The following is a 14,437-nucleotide window of genomic DNA, read 5'->3' as shown; positions in this document are numbered from 1 at the left end:
GTAGAGGTTGGCCAGCAACCTATGGGATTCCAAAGGCTGTGCCGACTGGAGTGGAAAAAGTAGTCAGTCACTAGACTGGTCATCTGTCTCTCCCTGGGGGAAAAGAATGCACGCGATCCTTTTCTACTCCCATGCTACTGAAAATAGTCCAACATTTACATTCTGTATGTGCCTGCTCCAGGCACAGAATACAAACAGGGCAGTGTGTACATTCTACATGTGTGTTTGCCTATTCAAAGAACAGCAGTATTTACAGATGGTGTGTTTGTCTGGCGACACTAAACACGACAAGCACATTGCATTTTTTGGGGTTACAGTTTGTATCTGACTTCACAAAGCGCATAGAAAATGAGATAAATAGAAAAGCTTGAATTAATAAGAACCGCTGACACTACTTTTGGTGCATTCTATGATGCTGTTTCAAAAGCTGACAGCCATTCCTGAAGAGGAGCGACCATAAGTAAAATCAGCCTTGGTCCTGCCAAAAGGGGCAGTTCTGTCAGCACCCACCTCCACCGCCCCTATGAACGTGAAAAGAAGCAAGCGCAGTAAAACAGAACTTACATCTTTATGGCACAGTGAGCAAGGAACCCATGTCTAGGTAGACCACTTAGGCAATTTAACTTAGCAAAAAATAAGTGTTGGGTATAAATGGTTACATTAATCTTAACCCGTGGTAATTACCCGGGTGAATTTCATATGTGCATTTCATATCACCATACTTAGCTGCTGCCTCTATGCCGTTAGAGAAGGGAGACTGCTCAGATGTGGGTCTCCAACTCCCTTTGTCACAGATTTTGAGCTGCACGCTGGTACCAAGTCTCGTGAAGGGTAATTCATGGGTGGGGTGGTTTATGTTGCACATAGAAAGTACGTGGCATAGTAATTCAGATTGGACTGTTAGGGCCCAGGGAGATTTGCATATGGTTCATCCCTGCCTTTGGTGGAATGTGGCCCAGGGTAATTACCAGGGCCTGAGACTTACACGAGCATTCCAATCATAACGTTTATCCTTTCACTATAAGCACACCATAAAATGGCATAACTGTGGTGCAGCTGCAGGAAGATAATGCCAGGTTGTGAGTCTCTCCTGTATGATATGCAATCAGTAAAGAAGAAAAGCTAATTAAGCAAGTATTGGTCAATACAACGGATCTAGCTTTAAACACAGGCATGTAAACACAGGCATTCACAAATGCTATTTAGATGCACACATGTTCTTACTTTAAAGACTGTGCAATTAGCTTTGCCGGTCCTGTGAAATAAGTTGCAAAAAAGGGATTGCTTTCTATACAGAGTGCATACATGCAACAAAGAACTGAATGTGGCAAAAAGCCTATTGATTGTACTTTTCAGAAGAGAATAAGTCTCACATAGATTACAATTGAAACACTTCCAGGTGGCTGGAATAATACACCAAAAAGACCACACCATAAGATGAGAGAGTGATACTCCCCTTGGTAAAGTCTTTCCCTCTCTATGAATAGTTTAAAGCATGGGTACTCACAAACATTTTCCCAGGGGCCAAAAGGTTTTGTCTGTGATGTGACCGAGGGCCAGTGGGGGTGGGGGGGGGGGGGGGGTAAATGGATGTAGGGGAAGTGAAAGATATAGATCCAGTGGCTAAATTTCACAATGTGAAACCAGAAAACCTGGGATTAATCCCAATTTCCCCACTTTACTAAACTGTGTGTTTGACCCTAGACAATTGTTTAATTTCACTTATCCTCCTTCTTCTTCATATATACATGGAGGTCAAAATACATGACTTCTGGGTGTCTATTGTACAAAACAGTCTCCTGTGTTTGTATTAATAAACTATCATGTTTTCCATGTATAATAGTAACCCAGTCCAAAGAGTGGGGGGGGGGGGAGGGGAGAATTAATGTTTTAAAATTGATGTTTGAAAACTATTGCTTTAAAAAAAAATTACTTCTCAATGCACTGATATAATGTGATGTACTAAGGAGAAACGGTTCTGCATGTCTATGAAATATGCTTTTTGAATTTTGAAGCGACCTTATCGTTATTTTTACACTTTAGCTGCAAAATGTCTTTAAAAAATAAAGGTGTTTCTACAGTTAGTGTGTGCAGGATAACTTAGTTAGTTCCTTTCTTTAACTTCAAATAATCTTCAAATAAAGGTTTGCCTGTTTATTTAACTTCTTTCTCAACGAGTCAAGAAAACAAGAGCCCAGTGTTGATGTTGACCAGGGGAGCCACATGTAAAGGTCAGGAGGACTGCATGCGGCCACCGGGCCATACGTTGAGTATCACTGGTAACAATATATGTAGCTGCACTGTCAAGCCAGACCTAAAAAACTTAGAGGAAAAATAGAACATGCAAACGGTGAAAAACAAGAATGTTTTGCAAGTACACATTTTATCATTATTTTCACATAACACCAACTTTAGTGAGACAAACAGTGGTGAGTTGACTGTTTCCATGTGAGCCTGATTATGCCAAAAACCTTATAAAAATAGTGCAGTGCTTACAGCCCGCATATGTCTGGCTACACAATGTACGTAAGTGGAAATTGTGCAGAAGGAGAGTTGATTCTATGTCTGTTGTGCCTACCCCAAGCATACAAAACAAATAACACAATGTTTACAGTCTTTTTTGTGGTTCTGATAGCACTGAACAGATGGTGTAGTGCTGTGTTTATCTGTGTTTACAGCATGTCTTTGACTCTGAACTAATGACAAGATACAACTAGTGCAATGCTTACACTCTTATCTGGTGGCTGTCTTAACTAACAACAGGGTGCAAATGGAGCATTGTTTACAATCTGCCTCTGATTGTGAAACCACATGGACAGCATGTATAGTATTTCTGAAAATTGCCCACATACCAAAGATCACAACCTCTCCTTTGAAAGTCCATGCCACTACAACCTAACAATACCTAATCTACTCAGCTCCTGTATTAACCCCTACCAACCATCTTCATGATCTCACTTACCCCTCACCAATGATGACACCTAGCATATGAAATGACTCACCCATTGCAATGACGTCAAGATCAGAAACACTGCGAAGTTCAAACTCCTGGACAGAAACCTCCAGACAGCCCCTATACCATCTACAATGCACCAAGGTGTGTTAATAAATGGTGCCGATCAGAAGCTCGTCTGCGTTACGTTTGGAAAATCGTGATGGTAAATTGGACCTTGGAGAACACCTAGCTGTGATGTGAAAACAAAAGCGCCAGCCCTTTGCAGGTGAACATTCAGCTGTACTTTAACTGTTCAAGTGCATGACCGTTACCTCTTAACACAGTCAACACGCCTCAAAATATGTAGCGGCGGAAGTGCTCTAGGTCCCAGCGAGATGGATGCGACCCTTGGCATCTTTAAACGTGGCACAATTAAAACTTAAACGGTGTGAGGATGTTGTGGCGTAACAAGCTCCTGACTTAAGCTCATAAAACAAATAAAAAGTGCTTGCTTGGCTCGCCTGCGGATCAGCGCGCGCCCTGCCCTAATCCCGGGAATGCCCTTCAGAGGCGCAGTGATGAAACGCTCTGGAATTCCTGCCGCCAGGTGAGGAGCGCCCATGACACCTGGCCCCGCCCCGCCGGGGTCAGGGCAGCCGCGCGGCCCAGGGCAGGTGCGCGGAAGCGTCGTCGCTCGCTCACGGCAGTGACTCAGAGGCGGATCAGCCCGGACCCTCTCCCACGCGGGCCCCATCAGCGCCTGCACAACTAATCCCACCGTCAACAGGATGAGGGAGCGTGCCGGCCGACGGCGGCACACGACGCCGGGCCTGCATCCTTCCGGAGACTGTTTACCGACCTGAGTCACGCCATCTTATCAAGGTGAGTCATGCAGGGAAGCCCTGGCAGCGGGAGGCCTCTGCCAGCACCAGGGTCTATGTAGTACGAGGCGAGGAAAGGAAAATGCCAAGCGAATTTAGCTGCAATGTTCGCTACAAGCTAAAGTGAAAGGAAATCGAAAAGCCACAAAAGAAAGGCTCGCTGTATGTACTCACTTTTTTAAAAGCGTACGACACCGTGATCTCCTGCATGTATTGGCCTTTAAACTCAGCACACGATGGCTCTTACAGCATAAGAAACAGGCACCTGCACGTACTAATCTACAAAGAAAATTTAATGACACCTCTCGTTAGTTGTAAATGATGCAGCAGGTGCAGTGGCACCAGGGCCCAGAGGACCACACGGAACCTTGGTCGTTGATACATTTTTACTAGGGAAAGAGTAGCCGGGGCCATATTACTTGCATGCGCTAGGGCACATGGCACCGGTGCTATCTATGCCTCTGCTTGAATCATAAGAGGCAGCATTCCCAGCACATACTATGAGCTGCACTTATGAGGCTGCCTGCAAACACCAGCATATATTGACCTCACTTGCATCATAAGAAACAGCCATGAACACATACTTGCTCCTAACGACATTTCTTACAGCATGCAAGACAAAGCCATTTTGGATATACACTAGTCTGTAAACACTGCATACTGATATATCATAAGAGACAAAGCCATTTGGTGTGCTTAGTCTAATCATTGCATAATGACATCTCTTACAGCAGAAGATAAGGAGCCATCTGCATATTCTTGTCTATAACCATTGCAAAACATCTCTTACATCATAAGAGACTGATCCACCTTTACATATCGGCTTACACCAGCACAGAACGCATCTGTAGCATCATAAAAGACAACGTTGTCAGGGTTACTGGCCTATAATTAGTCCATAAAGACGTTTCTTACATCATATCCTAACCTATATACATCACACTATGACATCTCTTGTATCATCAAAGACAGAGCCCGTGGGAAATACTAGCCTATACTCATTGCATAATGACATCTTTTACATAGCTTTGGAAGGACGTGAAAGGATTTGGGCGCGATCCCCTGCTCAAAGTGTTGTCTTCCTTTGGCCTAGCAGGAGTGGGTGAAATCTAGGCCTTTTAAGGTTGTAAAGTTTCTGCTGTGTTTGCAACCTTGATTGCTCCTCCACTTCTTTCATTGTTCATGAGCTATATTTGTAAAGTTGCAGGCAGTATCACTGCCTTCCAAAAGTGGCCATACTACTACTTGTGCCACCACCTGCCATTCTTGCCCATTAGGCATCATTTAGCTCATTTGACAGCATCTCTGTGATTGCGCATCTTGCCATATAGACTACTAGGCCGCCTTTGACTTCTCCTTTTTTCTTTGGGTACACACATACAGTAAAAAAAACCCTGTCCCTCGGGCTAAGTTGGTGCTATGTAGCTGCCAGTATGTTTTAGCCTCCTACCCATCTCCCACCAAACTGGAAGACATATAACAGATTTGTGCCTCTTTCTCCTTTCCTCTTCCATCTGCCTGTCCTCTTTCCAGACCCACAATTATTTACAGAGTGGTTGAACCAGCTGTTGTAATTATTAGCATGTGATATATATTGAAAGCAAAAGAGAAACCATGAAATAAAACCTAGGACCTTGTCGGCTAGCTGCATTTACAATCTCTGCACCTATCTCTCACAACACAACACCTCCTCCATCCCACTGCTAGGCACAGCGCACCAAGACAAAACAAGAGCACCTCTGTCGTCACTAACGCATGACATCAAAATGCTTCCTACGTAGGGTCACAAGTACAACACTACCAAGCACTCACTTCTCCAGGCTAGTAGCATGCTCCCCATCTGCTTAAGCTCTTCCGTGTCTCACAACGGGGATGAAAAACTATACAAATGCTATAATAAAATCCATAAAGACATCGCTTACATCATAAAAGACAGAGGCCGCTGGACATACTAGACTATAAATGCTGCATAATGACATCACTCATGTCATAGGAGAGATAGCATTCTGCACATACTAGATTTTTACCAGCAGATGATGTCATCTCTTACATCAAAAAAGAGAGAACCCTCTATACATTCTAACCTTTACCTGGTGCATAACTACCTCTCTCATCATAAGAAACAGAGACCTCCGCTCATGCTTGCCTATACGCAGCATATACTGGCTGCCCCTGCATCATAAGAGGGACCCCTCTGCAGCTGATAACCAGTGTATAATGATGTCTCCTGCATCATAAGATGCACCCCATGGGACGTACTAGCCTATAACCAGTGCACAATGATGATACTTACATCTTAGGAGACAGAGCCCCAGGCCCATATTAACTCTATGCATTACACACTGGCATCTGCTACACATTACAGATAGATCCCTCTACACATATAAACTCCTTCTCAGTTTCACGTTGATATAGCTCACATCATAGGAGACGGACCTTGCACATAGCAGCTTATAAGAATTAAATAATGACTTATCTTACACCAGAAGAGCCAGGTCCGTGCAAATACTAGCGCAAAATGAGCAAATAACATCTCTTGCAACATAAGAGACAGCCTATGCGCCTGTTAGCCTACAGCACCATTTCTTACATCGAAAGAGCCAGACCTTCTGCACCTTCTACTGTGTAACAAACTCACAAAGACATTTCTTCCATAACATTAAATATGCCATAAGGGGCACGGTATCATCTGGACCTTAAATGTTAACCATCTCGCAGTGATGCAGTGGAAGCTGGTGAGCCTTCACACAGGTAGGACTTAAATTCCCTACCAGAAACAAACAGTCAGCGAGCCACTCCTCATAACCCACCGGCTCTCCACAGCGGTTGAGGGAGAAGATGAAAAGGAATCTGGTTCGTTTTACAATACAATGTGCAAAGAAGCTGGTAAAAAGCCTCCGGTTTTATAGGTAGTTCTGAAGAGCCACTCGTGAAATATCCCAGTGTTCTCTTGCCTACCAACAGAAACCTCTCTAGTGGTGTAAGGGGTTCCTTTATTAACACAATCTTAATTAAATTATGTTTTTTTCTACAAAAAAACGCAAGCTTTGGATTTTGAAAGCAGCAAGTCACAATCAACAAAACAAGACTAATATATAGAAAATAGGGAATTTTAAAGTACGATTTCATGAAGAAATTAGTTAAAGTGCTGTACTCCTGTAGCACAAACAGTATGAGGATGCACTTTGGCACTGCCTCCTGGTCAAATCATGTTCCTCCACGTCTTCCTTTTATTCCTTCAAAATAAATGATCAGTATGCTGACTGGAACTACGCCATTCTGCGGCGGGGACATTTTGCATATAATTACACATTGTATCTAGACCAAACCTATCAAAAGTTACCGACAATACTTCCACACATCCTCTCTCAGTCGGAGGCCTTTTTTGGTGGAGACGGGCCACCTTACAGTTGCCGAAAACGGTTTTTAAGTGTTAGGATATTGATGACGTAAAACCTTTGACCATACAGTGGTCCTGTGTAAAAATAACAAGAGAATGAGGTAAGACTGCTTCAAAATGTACCACATTATGTCGCATAATGGTTTCCTTGCTGCTTAATTTATCAATCATGCTGCATAATTCCGTCCTCTACTGACACATAATTCCAGCGGCCCTGTCAGTCACTTGTGTCTTAAACCATAAGTGGAGGAAAGAGCAACATATGCCATGTTAAAAACACAAAACTAACAAGCATTTGCAATGCAATAGGTCTCGCATTTGTTAGAGTTTGAGTTATTGGCAACGTAAATATTATGTGAGCTCTACGACTGTGTTTGCAGTGTAGTGATTTTTTGTATATATAAATAGCTGTATGTCTTGTAGTGTGATTGCGAACTGTAATGTTATTGTTAGTTGTTGTGGCAAGAGCAATAGGTGTATATATAAATATATATATATATATATTTTTTTTTTTCAAAAACAGGCGCCCCTCCTGGGAGCTCCGCCCGTGGTCCGGTGGCGCAATGACTGCCGGTGGAGCTAAACCGGCATTAGATCCTTCAAATTCTGCAATAACACGCGCTCTCAGAGTCCCGTGAAAGGAAAGTTTATTTAAGTTTCAGGGTAACGCGTTTCGGAAGTGGACTTCCTTGATCACTCCCCGTAAACTGAACGTTTATTTAAGGTTCAGGGTAACGCGTTTCGGAAGCAGACTTCCTTGATTAAGGAAGTCCGCTTCCAAAAGACGTTACCCTGAACCCTAATAAACTTTCCTTTTACGGGACTCTGAGAGTGCGTGTTATTGCCGAATTTGAAAGATATATATATATATATATTTTTTTTTTCAAAAAGAACAAAAGCGCCGCCTCTCGACCGCCGAAATTGTTATGAAGGATGCACTCACTGGCGTGTTTTATGATTTTAGGGCGATTTTATTTCAAAAACGCTGCTTCACCCAATGCGTTTCACCTCTCATGAGGCTTGATCACGGGATGTTGTTAGATTGACACAGACATCTTTTATTTCTACATACACCCATGTGTTTACTATTTTTCGTATGGTACATTGTGGTTAATGTAGTGTGAACATCAATTAAACTGCCATTGTGCACATTTTTTTATCAAAGTTGTAATTTTAAAGTGCTTATTTTATTAGTGCTCAAGAAGTCTTCGTTCTGTGTGTGATTATTGTGTGTTTTAAAAGCCTGATGCTAGAAAATGTTCGTTTCATTCATACTCCCTCGTGAGTTTTTGTTTGTTTTATTCACAGTTTCGATTTTCGTCCTCGTTATATTTATGATTCTTTTCTCGGGCTCCTGCTTGTTGGCTAAGTTTGAAGAATTCAATATCTTCGGAGCAATTTCTACGCAGTCTTAAAAACTTCCCATTTGGAATGCTCCATTTCAGGCTTTCTTTATGAAAGCTTTCACCATGCAAAATTGCATTTGTTGCTGTTTTCTTTCTGTGTAGCGTGGTTTGAAGGGAGGTTTTTTCCACATAGATTTCTGTGTCCAAGAATTCCACTCGTTCAGAGTTGATTTTATACGTGAATTTTAGATTCATTGGACTGTTGTTCAGTTTCTCAAAGTAGGAGTTGAATTCAAGTTCGGTACCATCCCAAATGATCAAAAGGTCGTCTATGAACCGAAGCCATAGAATTATTTTTTCTCGGAATTCATAGTTTGCTGTGTTCCACGCCACTTTTTGCTCAAACCAACCCATGGTTAAATTCGCGTAGTTAGGCGAGAATGAAAAACCCATTGCACATCCTTTGATTTGCTTGAATAGTTGTTTGTTGAACAAAAAGATATTGTTGTGTAGGCACATAGAGATCATTTCATTTAGCATTACATTATGTTCTTTGTATTGAATGCTTCTTTTGCCCAGGAAAAATTTGCAGGCTTCAGTTCCTATGGTGTGTTCGATGTTCGAGTATAATGATATTACATCCATTGTTATCAGTTTATAAGTTGGATTCCACACGATTGTATCCAATTTTTTCAAAAGATCTGTTGTGTCTTTCAGATAGGAATTGAGATTTGTTACTAAGGGTGCAAGGAAATGGTCAACATAATCCGAAATTGGTTCTAGCAATGAATTGTTTGCAGACACTATTGGCCTTCCTGGAGGATTGACTTGATTTTTATGAATTTTTGGAAGGCAATAAAAAGTTTCCATGGTAGGATGTTTTCTATTCAGATAACGATATTCATCTTCATCTATTAAACCATTTTGAAACCACTTCTGCAAATTCTCTTCCAATTTATGTTGTATTTCATTGGTTGGATCTTTGTTAAGTTGTTGATCCATTAATTGTCTCTTTGCTTCTAGTATGTAGTCTTTTTTGTTGACGATAACGATGTTCCCCCCTTTATCTGCGGGTTTGATCTCAATTGTTTTATCTTCTTGCAAGCTTTTCAAAGCATCCATTTGTTTCTTGGATAGATTGTTTTTTCCTTTGCAGTTTGTTATTTTGTATAGTTCTTCTACTACTGCACGGTGAAAGACATCAATCTTGTTGCCTGCTGGTAGATTGGGGTAATATTTGGATTTCAATTTTAGACCGCTTTCGCCTGCTCCTTCTGTTAACTGGAATTCCTGTAATTCCAGGATTGCTTCACTTTCCTGGGATTCTGTTATAGTGCCCATTGTCATTAGTAGTTCTAGGTTCTTAAGGTCTTCAACTTGGAGATTATTCATGGTTTGTTTGGTGGTGCTCTTTTGTATATTGTTCGTTTTCTCTGCATAGATTTTGGCTAGCTTTAATTTGTGTGTCTATTTGTATAGGTCAATTCTTGTTTGGGCAATGTCAATATGCGATGTGGGGCAAAATTTCAGTCCTTTCTTTAGAACCTCATTTTCAGTTGGTGTTAAGGTTTTTTGTGAGAGGTTGATTCTATTTAATTCCTAGGGATTTAGGTTCATCATTCCTATTTCTGTTTCCTCGGTTGTCTCAACCGGTCCTTGGACCACGTGTCTGATTTTTGTTCCTCCCTTCCCTCTCTGCCCTCTCCTTGTCTTCCTCGCTGTGCACCTCTTCCTCTGCCTCTCCCGCCACCTCTTTTTGGTTGATTGAATTTGTTTTGTTGCTCTAAAGCCATTCTCATTTCTGTTAAAAAGTTGATCTTTTTTCTCGTGTCTGTAGGTTGTTGGGGGTCTTTCAAATCACTGAAATCAGTACTTGTTAGGGAGTCCAAGCTCGATGATTGTTGGTTGGTAGTTTCTAGTTGTGTTCTGCCCTTGCGTTCTTCATATTGCCTTCCAAACGTGAAGAATCTGCCTTCTTCAAAATCTATTTTGTCACGTAAGAATTTATGCTGTTTGCGGAGCTTCACTCGTTCCTCGGGTTTTTCTAGGTTCTTTAAAATATCTGATTTGAGTTTTTGGAGGTCCTCACTTAGGTTCATTTTATTTATTTATTCCTCCAAATTTTTCAGCTCTTTTCTTATTTCTTGGACACAGAAATCTATGTGGAAAAAAACTCCCTTCAAACCACGCTACACAGAAAGAAAACAGCAACAAATGCAATTTTGCATGGTGAAAGCTTTCATAAAGAAAGCCTGAAATGGAGCATTCCATATGGGGAGTTTTTAAGACTGCGTAGAAATTGCTCCAAAGATATTGAATTCTTCAAACATAGCCAACAAGCAGGAGCCTGCCTTCTCAATCGTAAATACCCGAAAAAAGTAATTGAAAAAAGTCTAGATAGGGTGACAACTCAGAATCGAAAAGACATCCTACAAAAACCACCAAAAATAAAGACAAAGGAACAAACGATAATAAGACTGATAACCACTCAAAGTGCAGAAAATAACAAGTTGTCAGGAATAATCAAAAAACACTGGGGAATTCTGCAACTAGACCAAACTTTATCTACAATTATTGGGAACCACCCCAACATAATATCGACAAGCAAAAAACATAGGTGATAAAATTGTACACAGCCACTTCCAGGAAGCACCCATAACAACTTGGCTCCAAAGAGAAGGTTTCTGGCCTTGCAAAGTATGCAAAATTGCAACTCTGACGAAAACACTAGACATCAGAAAAGGCAAACAATGGCAAATCAGACAACATCTGACATGCAAGAGCACCCATGTAATATACATAGTAGAATGCCCCTGTAAGAAACGCTACATTGGTAGCACAATCTTTGAAGTGAAAAAGAGAATCCTGGAACATGCCCGAGCCACTACCCACAAAGATTCAGCAAATGCCATCGCAAAACATATGGACAAATATCATGATGGCAAATGGGAGTCACTAAAATTCTGTGCTTTGGAACAAGTCCTGCAATCAGAGAGAGGCGGAGATCGAATAAAAATACTTAGACAAAAAGAGTCACGCCACATTGTAACATTTAGAACTCTTGACCCCAGAGGACTGAATCAGAATGAAGAATTATACACACATCTATAAAAGGAAAACATCGAATGAACACTTGATGAACAGTACTTAATAAAATCACCAGAGAAAAGAATCATAAATATAACGAGGACGAAAATCGAAACTGTGAATAAAACAAACAAAAACTCACTAGGGAGTATGAATGAAACAAACATTTTCTAGCATCAGGCTTTTAAAACACACAATAATCACACACAGAACGAAGACTTCTTGAGCACTGATAAAATAAGCACTTTAAAATTACAACTTTGGTAAACAAATGTGCACAATGGCAGTTTAATTGATGTTCACACTACATTAACCACAATGCACCATACGGAAAATAGTAAACACATGGGTGTATGTAGAAATAAAAGATGTCTGTGTCAATCTAACAACATCCCGTGATCAAGCCTCAGGAGAGGTGAAACGCTTTGGGTGAAGCAGCGTTTTTGAAATAAAATCGCCCTAAAATCATAAAACACGCGAGTGAGTGCATTCTTCATAGCAATTTCGGCCGTCGAGAGGCGGCGCTTTTGTTCTTTTTGAAAAATAGAAACCGGCTTGTCCCTGCTGTAATGGATGCACCGCCCTAGAGGAGAACGCCAGCGTCAAACATTGGGACACAAACGAGGTAATATATATATATATATATATATATATATATATATATATTCACTGAAAAAACCATAGGTTTCACACACGTTATAGTTAGGAATTAGCATTTAAAAAACCTTGCAAATTCACTTAAAAAAGCATAGGTTTCACACATGTTATAGTTAGGTGGATATTTCACTCGTAAAAAACCAATGAAATTCCCCCGTTATAGTTAGTTCAGATAACTATAACTCGCGCGCCCGCAATCCACTGCTCATGACGTCACATATTACATAACTCATGACATGGTCAGTGGCATCACTCATGACATCACTGATGACATCATCCTTGTGATAGAGTGGCGGTCGCGCGAGTTATAGTTATCTGAACTAACTATAACGGGGGAATTTCATTGGTTTTTTACTAGTGAAATATCCACCTAACTATAACGTGTGTGAAACCTATGGTTTTTTCAGTGAATTTGTACGGTTTTTTAAATGCTAATTTATTTATGTATTATTATTTTTTTTATATATTTAATTAAAAAAAAAAAAATGTCTGCCTTCGGGGTCCTTCAGGGACCCCCTGACAAAGGCTAAGGGGTCAGGAACTCTCTACCCTGCCCCCTTTTCACGTTCGCCACCTTCCTTTTTCACTCTCGCACTGAAAACAAACAAAATGGCGGCCGACACTTCCTGATTTCGACCGATTCGAACGTTGACTAACATGTGACCACCAATCAGAATTACGCTCGCGCACGTTAGGGTGCGCGCACCCTGCGTGCGTATAGATATTGATATGCTTTTAAATGCTATTTTCTCAGGAAATACTGAACAGATTTACACCAGACCTGCAAAAGGCACTTCCTTGACCTTATGGCATCTCCTCTGCCAAATTTCAAGTAAATCTGTTCAGCCGTTCGGGCTGTAGCTGTGTCTAAAGTTCCTATGGAAAAATGCATGGGGAAAACGCGTTTTGGGACCCCCCTTTTTTCTCAGCCCCCGCTTGACGAATCACCCCGAGACTTTCAGGGTAGGAGCTGAACGGAGCGCCCCATTAGTTTTGAAAATTTCGCGAGCATTCGTCAACCGGCGCCAAAGTTATTCAAAATAGAATTTTGAGATTTCCTATGGAAACACGGTCCTAACTATAACTATCTACTGGCGACCGCCAGTAGATAATATAGACATATATAGAAGCATGAAGAAAAAATCAAAATACGCAAGGCTTTTAAATATGCACATGATAAGGCAGACTATGAGATGGGTCAAGTTTTTACTTTCTCTCGGAAATATGATCAAGCTAGGAGAAACCGTTCAGGCAAGGCAACACAAAATGCTAATTCCCATGAAAAAGAAAAAGAAACTACGGCAAGTGGACCTACGACTGAAGCGTCAGGCTCTGACACAGGTTCGCTAACCAGCGACAATGAATCTGAAGACGGGACTCCAAGAACTAGTAACCCGGATCTGACTAATGTACTCAGTCCCTCAGAAGAGCTCACTTTTTTAGTGACAGATCGTCTGCAGACCCTAAGACCACGGACCGGGAATGCAGCGAAAACACCCGGCAGAGACGAAATCGGCGCCGGAGAGAAAGGCGCAAACTCAGGAAGAGGGAGAGCAAAAAAACAACAATGGCGCAGGAGATAAAAAATGACCCAAAAACTATCGTCAATTTATCCGACGTAGTCCTTAATGAGGCAGAAACTCAACTGCTAGCCCTAGGACTATCCTATTGTCCTGAAAGCAACTTCAACTACGGTAAAACCCGAGTAGATATCTATAAATACATCAGGAAGTTAAAATTGAAGAAATTCTTCAGGATAAAAAACAGTACTAAAACGACGGATAACACAAGCACTGAAATGACCAGTATGCCAAATCTTTCTGCATCCGATGCCACTACATTGCTTGCCCTACATGAATTGAATGATGAAAATGTTTTATCTGAAGCAGGTCTAAATGTTCATTCATCTACTCAAGATAAACTGACAGCTCTCAATCTTGTGCAAGCCAGTGCTGGTATCAGCCCTTTCAAAACCAAATCATCATTTTTTCCAATGATGCCTAAGGATGCAATCGACATATTCCACGAAAGAACTGTAGATGAAATCAAAAAACTTTATTACAATACAAACCACAGCAAAACGAGACTCAAATATAGAGATATTGAATATGAGAACCTCATCAAAAAATTA

At 41.1% G+C, this 14,437-nt stretch overlaps 1 protein-coding gene across 4 annotated transcripts in view; it reads right to left on the bottom strand.

The window, feature by feature from the left end:
- LOC146809431 (neurotrophin-4-like) overlaps positions 1–14,437 on the bottom strand; it is a 128,108-nt gene that overhangs the window by 30,150 nt on the left and 83,521 nt on the right. Inside the window, exon 1 of one of the 4 annotated variants that reach the window (XM_085616281.1) lies at positions 3,795–3,913. The exons of 1 other annotated variant lie outside the window; for it this stretch is intronic. The gene's annotated coding sequence lies outside the window, so the exon portion shown is untranslated. 2 more of the 4 variants (XM_085616280.1, XM_085616279.1) reach the window with 2 other exon arrangements.

The sequence above is a fragment of the Triturus cristatus genome, chromosome 7 (genome assembly GCF_964204655.1).
Source record: "Triturus cristatus chromosome 7, aTriCri1.1, whole genome shotgun sequence".
NCBI lineage: Eukaryota > Metazoa > Chordata > Amphibia > Caudata > Salamandridae > Triturus > Triturus cristatus.
Note: the sequence above shows the minus strand (reverse complement) of the source record. Positions and strands in the feature narration are given on the sequence as shown.